Raw genomic sequence first — 7,267 nt, 5'->3', positions numbered from 1 at the left:
GGCTCAGTGGTCTAAAGCACCTACTTAGAACAAGCTCAGCAAAGCACAGGGACCGCGGTTCAATCCCCCAGCACCACATGCCAGCCAGCCCTACCCCCTGGTGGGCTGAGCTGGCCACACACGCGCGCACACACATATATATATATAATTTTAAAAAAAAAGATTAAAACAAGTAGGACAAAATGATTTATTATAAGATTTGAAGGCTGGAAATATAACTCAGCGGTAGATTGCTTGTCTAGCAAGTGGGAAGCCCCATATCCCCAGCATGGTTTTATTTAAAAAAGTCATTTACATACCCACAATGCATTGCGCAAAGGTCACTTTCTAAATTAAAAAGGGCAGTTTTCTCTTTTTCTTTTGACTATTTTTTCCCTAAAAGCACTGTTTTAACAAAATTATTAGAAATTAAAAACAGAAGTTATCAGCTGACTTGGATAAAGAGTGACCATTACTGGTATAGGTGTTATAGTTACTCAAGAATTACATGTAAGCTATTTTGTCTATACTCTGGTTTCTCTTCAGAACGTATAAATCTTTCGCCTTTTACTAAAGATTTCCGTGGAGAGAGACGATTTTGAGTTTTATCTCAATTTTTTGAGGCCTTGCTCTTTGAGCAGGGTTATTTATTGTGTTTCAAAATAAGGTGTTTTGACTGATTGTTTTGTCTTTTGTGTATGCCAATACCTCTGCGTGAGCGTGAGGAGAACTGTAAGCGTCTACAGAGTCCTGTACTCCTGACTCAGCAGAAGTTACCCACTTTGCATCAGCTTTTATCTTTTGTTCTCATGCCCCTCTGGCCTGCTCTGCGTGCGTCTTTTTAGCTCTTCTCCCAGAGATCCTTCTTCTGATTTCATTTTGTTCCTAAAGTTTAAGCTTTTTACTGTGAACTGAAGATGTTGCATTTATTTTTTTTTAAATTCTGTTTTGTTTTATTTTGTTTTTTGAAACAGGGTGTCCGTATGCATTCCAGGCTAGCCTATGGAGCACAGGTGATCCTCCAGCCTCAAGCTCCCAAATGCTGGGATTACAAACATGAACTCCTACTCCCAGGCCATTTTGATTTCAATTAGCACTACAGCAAATTGCCGCGTGTAGCATTTAGCACATGCGTTCAATTCTAGGTGTCTGCAATTTTCCTCTGAATTGATCTCCCCACATTCGTTTTTCTTATTCCTCTCTCCATTTTTCCCTCGGTTATACCCGTGTTTCTTTTAGAAAATAAATTATAACTGGAGAAAGTACTCATGACCTACTAAGCTAAGTACATACTCAAATACTCTCATAAAAATATTTCTTTCTAAAATAAAGTTGTCGGGCTAGCCAGAGAGCTCAGTGGACTTAAAGTATCTGCTTAGGCAGAGCACATCCGCCAGGGTCCGATACCCAGCCTGCTGTGCCAGCCTTGCCCCTGGTGTGACACAGCGATTGAGACTGGGCATGGTGGCGTGTACCTGTAATCCCAGCACTTGGGAGGCTGAAAACAGGAGACTCACTACGTAGTTCGAGCTCTGTAGTGAGACCCTGTATACCCTGTAGACCCTGTCCTAAATTCATTAAAAAATAAAAATAAAAAAATAAAGTTGCCATTATACATTTATCATCTGATGAGCTCGTGTTATGCTTTATTTACTTATTTAAGTATAACATTCATTATTTCTTTCTCAAGAGTTTTCTTCAGTCCATTAAGCCCCAGCTCCCCTTCCATGGGCTTTGGTGGAGATCGTGGGGCAGCAGCAGCAGGTCTAAATCCGGGTGGAGGAGTTCGGTCCCTGCAGGCTTCACGAGATCGATTTCTGACCACTGTGTTGTGAATGGCACAACTCACACAGTAATGCAACTTCACAGACAGCTTAGGAAGCACATAACCGTCGAAGACACTCGCTTCTGAAAGGTCCCTGACGGCGGCGGCCTCCACTATGTTCCGACAAACTTCTTAACGGCCTTATCCTTCGCACTGGTGCAGTTCGTGCAGCGAATAGGCTGCACATGACCGCAGTCTTTTTTGGCACGACCGTTGTTCCTTCTTTTTTTCGTCATCTTGGAAAGGAGGAGCCGATTTTAAATGTTGTTTTGTTTTGTTTTTTCATGTTACCCTTTAGAGAATAAAGCTTACAAAGGTAGGGACAAATCATTCTTTACTTACAAATACGGCCCTCAAACACACACGCACGCGCGCGCGCGCACACACACACACACACACACACACACAAACGACCCTCAGGAGTTAGTTCTTTTTGCCTTTCTTAGACACTGCACTGGTCAGTGTGTTGGAGAGGCCACTACCAGTGAACTGTACGGGGTTTTTGGACTTGGGGGACCTGCAGGTCTGCTGGACCGGGGCCAGCGAGTTGAGCTTTGGACTGAGCCTGGCTGCACCCAGCTGAGGTGCTCCCCAGGAGCTACAAATCGAAACACTGAAGCCACCGCCCTGACCTTCAAGTTCTGCCGTGGACTCATTGTTGCAGCTGACTCCCGGGCCTCCACAGGTACTAATACCACCTTCCTCACAGTGATGGAGGTGATAGAGATCAACCCCTATGTTCTGGTCATCATGGGGGGGGGGGGGTGTGCAGCAGATTGCAGCTTCTGAGAACGGCTGTTGGCTCGGCAATGTTGAGTCTATGCGTTACAAAATAAGGAGGGCATCGTAGGAGACACTTCCTGGACCTCGTCTCGGTCCAAGAAGCCAATATTTATAATCCCAAAGTTACATTATTGGAATCCCATCAAGTTGATTCCAATCTACCACTTACAATGCTACCCACGGGGAAAATAGACACTAAATTATATTTTCAATCATCGGGGAGTCAAGGGGCTCTAAGTCCAGCCACGAAGATGGCTTTCCGGAACGAAGAGAGCGACCCAGGGCCTCACCCGGTTTTATTCAGTGGGGGAGTGGCTTGAGGAGGATTGACTGAGAATTGTGGGAAGCAGGTGATCACTGTGAGCTGAGCTAGGTGGGTGGCCTACATGTACCTAAGGCCAACTGATAAGCAGAAGTCCTAGCCGGCTCTGTCCATAGGAAATAGGGTCAGGCTCAGTCAGAATGGAGACAGTCGCTCTTCTTTCAAGGAGAGCTGCTCAGGTGGTCCTCCACAGGGCATCTCAGTAGCAGTGGCCTCCAAGCTGCTAGCCAACATGGTCTCTCAGTACAAGGGCATGAGGCTGTCCATGGGTACCATAATTTGCACATGGGATAAGAGAGCGTCCAGCCTCTACTATGTGAACAATGAAGGGAACCAGATCTCCAGGGCCGCCTTGTCTGTGGGCTCTGGCTTTGTGTATGTTTTTGGGGTCATGGGTCCAGTTCACTCCGACCTGAAGTGAAGGAGGCCTCTGACCTGGCCTGTGCAGCCATCTAGCAGGCTACCTACAGAGATGCCTACTCAGGAGGATCAGTCCACCTCTTCCATGTGTGGAAGGATGGCTGGATCTGGGTCTCTGGCGACAACGTCGCCAATCTGAAAAGTACAGTGGATCTGTCCCCTGAAGAAGGGTGGATGTGGCTGCTGCATTTCTTGGGGTGACTGTCATTGATAATAATACAGTACCCAATCTGATAGTGGGCTAAACCTCAGAGCTGCTTTAAAGCTCTGGAACATTGACCTCTATGTGTTATCAGTTGTTAAAGAGCTACTGCAGAGGGGACTATTTGTTTTACTTTCTTGGACATTAACATTACATTACTCTGAGTTCAATCCCTGGTCCTACAAAACCAAAACCAAAACCTAGGGGCCGAGGAGATGGCTCAGTAGAATAAGCGCTTCCTTGGCAAGCGCAAGAGCCTGAGTTCAATCCCTGGTTCCGAAAAAAACAACAACAACAACAACAAAAGAAAACAATCTACACTACTCACTGTTTGACCTAAAAAAAAAAAAAAAAGTCTTAATGAATAGCACAATCCTATCCTGTAGTCAACATTTGGGGGAAATACTTGTTTAATGAATTTGTCAATGGTTTAAAAACTTTATATAAGAGGAACTCACTTATAAACTGAAACCTTACATGGAAGATTTAGAAACAAAGCAGATGAAGTACATGTCTGATTACAGGGAGAAGGAAAAGTGGCGGAGTCAGGTCACACAGCCCTCCATTCTCTTAACAAAACTCTGACACCACCAGAGAAATTCAGGGCTCCATAAAATGCAACTTGAAGATAATTTTAGCTTTGGGCCACAGCTGTAGGTCAGTGGTAGAGCACATGCTTAGCAGCTAGCAGGCACGAAGCCACCACGTTTGATCCTGCATCTGTCCTCAGGTGGTTTGGACTTAGGACCCTTTTGCATATTTAAAAATAGAAGATTCTAAAAGTAGCTTTCTTGCATTGTTTCTATCTATTGGTACTTACCATATTGAAAATTAAAAATAATACATTATGAAATTAATTCCCCCAAAAGAAAATAGTTCTTTTAAATTGAAAATAAATTTCTTACATGCTAATATACATACATACATACATAAGCTCTTTAGTGCAAATTCAGTTTTCCAAATAAACATTAGAAAATTGATTTTTTTTTTCATGTGTTTAGTACAGGGTCTCACTGCATAGACTCCCAGTGATCCTCCTCTTTTCAGCCTCCCAAGTGCTGGGATCACAGGCATGTGCCACCAGGCCCAGTCTCAATTGCAATCGCCGTCGCAGCATGCCCCTGGGGGCGAAGCTGGCATGGCATTCTGGGAATCGAAACCCAAACCCCCTGCGCTCTGCACTAAACAGGCAGTTTAATCCGCTGAGCTATCTGGTGGGCCCAGAAAATTGATATTATTTTGTATGTGGGTTTTTAAAAATTTCTTGTGGTAAATCTCTGACAACTGGATTCTTGTATGCCTCTGCATTCAACCTGCTACAATATCACAATATAATCTCTGGAAAATCCCACTATGTGCTTGTGAAAGATTGAGCGAAAAACAAGTAACATACTGTTCTGAAGATGTGGTTGTAGGCAGCTAAGTTAGTAATACTGTAAGCAGTCAGACAGGGCTGGGCCCTCCGAAGGAGCCAGTGTGGAAGACAGGATGCCTGGCAACCCTGGGAGACAAGACATTTCCCCTGTTGGCCAGACCTCAAGACAAAAGATCAAACAAATGTATACCTCCCTAAAGATAAACACCAAGGGTTGATAGTCTAAATAGGTCTCTAGGGCCGGCCAAATAGCTCAGAGGATTAAAGCACCTGCAAGCAGGTTCACGGGCCTGTGCGATCCTGTTTTAAATCCAGGTCTGCTTGTTACATGACTTGCTTCCCCATTTGGTCCCAAATTAATAAATTTTTTTAAAATTTTATTATTATTATTTTTTTAATTTAGTGCAGGGTCTACAGGGTCTACAAGGCCTCACTACACAGATCGGACTTGTAGTGATTCTCCTGTTTTCAGCTTCCCAAGCACGTGGCACCTTGCTGAGTTTCAATTGCCCCCTCAGTGTGCCCCTGGGGCACAGCCCGTAGGCAGGCCAGGGACTGAACCCTGTGTCTGCCTAAATAGGAGCTTCAATCTGCTGAGCTACCGGGCTGGCCCTAATTTAATCAATTTTAGCTGAGCAATTGTGCTTGTAATCTTATTGGTCGACCATAGTTTTGTCCCACCTCATGCCCACCTAAGGAGTCCCCCGTTTTCCACCTTAGATATGCCTCACCTCTTGGTTTTGCTCTGTAAAAATCTCCCTAAAAAGACAGATTCCTTGTGCAACCCACTTGGATTTCCTTTTTCCCCTAATAAATATATTCTGTCCTCAACCTCCAAAAAGTAAAATTCACTCTTCAGTTTTAGAGAACATGAACTCATCCCAGATATCTTTCAGGTTAGGAGTTTCATTCCCCTACATCACCATTGTGATCTCCTGAAAGAGACTCAGGAACAGTTAGAGATCTACAGCTTCAGAGTTGATGTCCTAGATCCAGTGGTCCATTCTAGTCAGCACTGATACTCTAACTTCTGAGATCCTATTGATTGTGCTGAGAAATATTATTAAACTACCAATAAAGAACACGGGGAAAATATTATTTACTTTTTTTTCGGAACTGGGGATTGAACTCAGGCCCTTGCACTTGCCAGGCAAGCGCTTATTCTACTGAGCCATCTCCCCAGCCCCAGAGGAAAATCTTTTTCAAAAAAATGTCAAATTGGAAATAACGATTTGGGGCTAGGGAGATAGCTCAGTGGTCTGTGCACTTGTTTGGCAAGCACAAGGACCTGGGTTTGAAGTGCCGTGCTGGCCCAGCCCCTGCCCAGCCCTGGGCCCTTGGAGCCCTTCAAGCCCTCCGAGCCTGCCACTGAGATCTGGCGAGGTGGCGCATGCCTGTAATCACAGTGCAGGGAGGCTGACACAGGAGGATTGCTAGAGTCCGAGTTGTGTAGCGAGACCCTGTATCAAATAGGTAATTTTTTTTTAATACCAAAAAGTAAAATAAAGATTGGGGCTGGGGAGATAGCCCATTGGCATAAGTGCCTACCTAGCGAGCACAAGGTCCTGCGTTCATTCCCGGTACTAAATAAATAGAAGGTAAGAAGGCCTGGAACTCTGGAAGGTACTGAGTCTATTTTATGTTATTATTGTTATTTGGGGAACTAGAGTTTGACTTCAGACAGATGCAAAGCTACATTCCCGGCCCTGTCCTCTGCCCGTTTAAGTCTGGGAGGATTCTGATAAATTGCCAAATGGCTCAAGCTTTGTTCGAAGGTGCACAACTGCCTCAGCCTTCCAGGGCACTGGGATTATGTTTTACCCCGTTTGGCATCTTCCCACTGTAGCTTACTGTCTGACACAGACAAAATTTTGTTAGCGGTATCAACTGCATTGAACATTCAAAGTCTATTACACTTCCTACAGTCATCAGCAAGCTAAAAATCAACATCTAACAATTTTCTTAAAAGTTGTGAACCTGTCAGGAAAATAACCCATGTATGGTATTTTAATATGCCTAATACTTTCTTCAGAAGGAACAGTCATGCACCACATTAACTCATTTGGCTAAGGCCTGATGACAAATATGATGGCTGTCCGGAGACATCTATTAACCCTGTGTATAGCTCATTTCCTTAAATAACGTTATGATGTTTAAGAAACGCTGTAATCGCGCATATACTCAGAAACTGAGATGACTGGAGGACGCATGATTAGAAAACAACTATTCATGATTTCAAATACAGATTATGTCATATGATGCAATTCACTTAATAACGGAAATAAAAAGCCATAACTATGCGAGGCCTTATTTTTCTTAGAGGCTGAATATGACCCGGAGGTGGAGAAACAGCTGCCCTTC

The 7,267-nt window shown here is 44.1% G+C and overlaps 1 non-coding gene and 1 pseudogene across 1 annotated transcript; both read left to right on the top strand.

Annotated features, from left to right (window-relative positions):
- The first annotated feature begins 505 nt into the window (after window positions 1-505).
- Window positions 506-623, top strand: LOC111813018. The gene has a single exon (XR_002818371.1). It is a non-coding gene; the product is annotated as a U5 spliceosomal RNA (small nuclear RNA).
- A 54-nt stretch (window positions 624-677) lies between these two features.
- LOC101589219 lies at window positions 678-3,519 on the top strand (annotated as a pseudogene).
- The last annotated feature ends 3,748 nt before the right edge of the window (window positions 3,520-7,267 follow it).

This window comes from Octodon degus, unplaced genomic scaffold, assembly GCF_000260255.1.
Source record: "Octodon degus isolate 3935 unplaced genomic scaffold, OctDeg1.0 scaffold00158, whole genome shotgun sequence".
Classification (NCBI taxonomy): domain Eukaryota; kingdom Metazoa; phylum Chordata; class Mammalia; order Rodentia; family Octodontidae; genus Octodon; species Octodon degus.
Note: the sequence above shows the minus strand (reverse complement) of the source record. Positions and strands in the feature narration are given on the sequence as shown.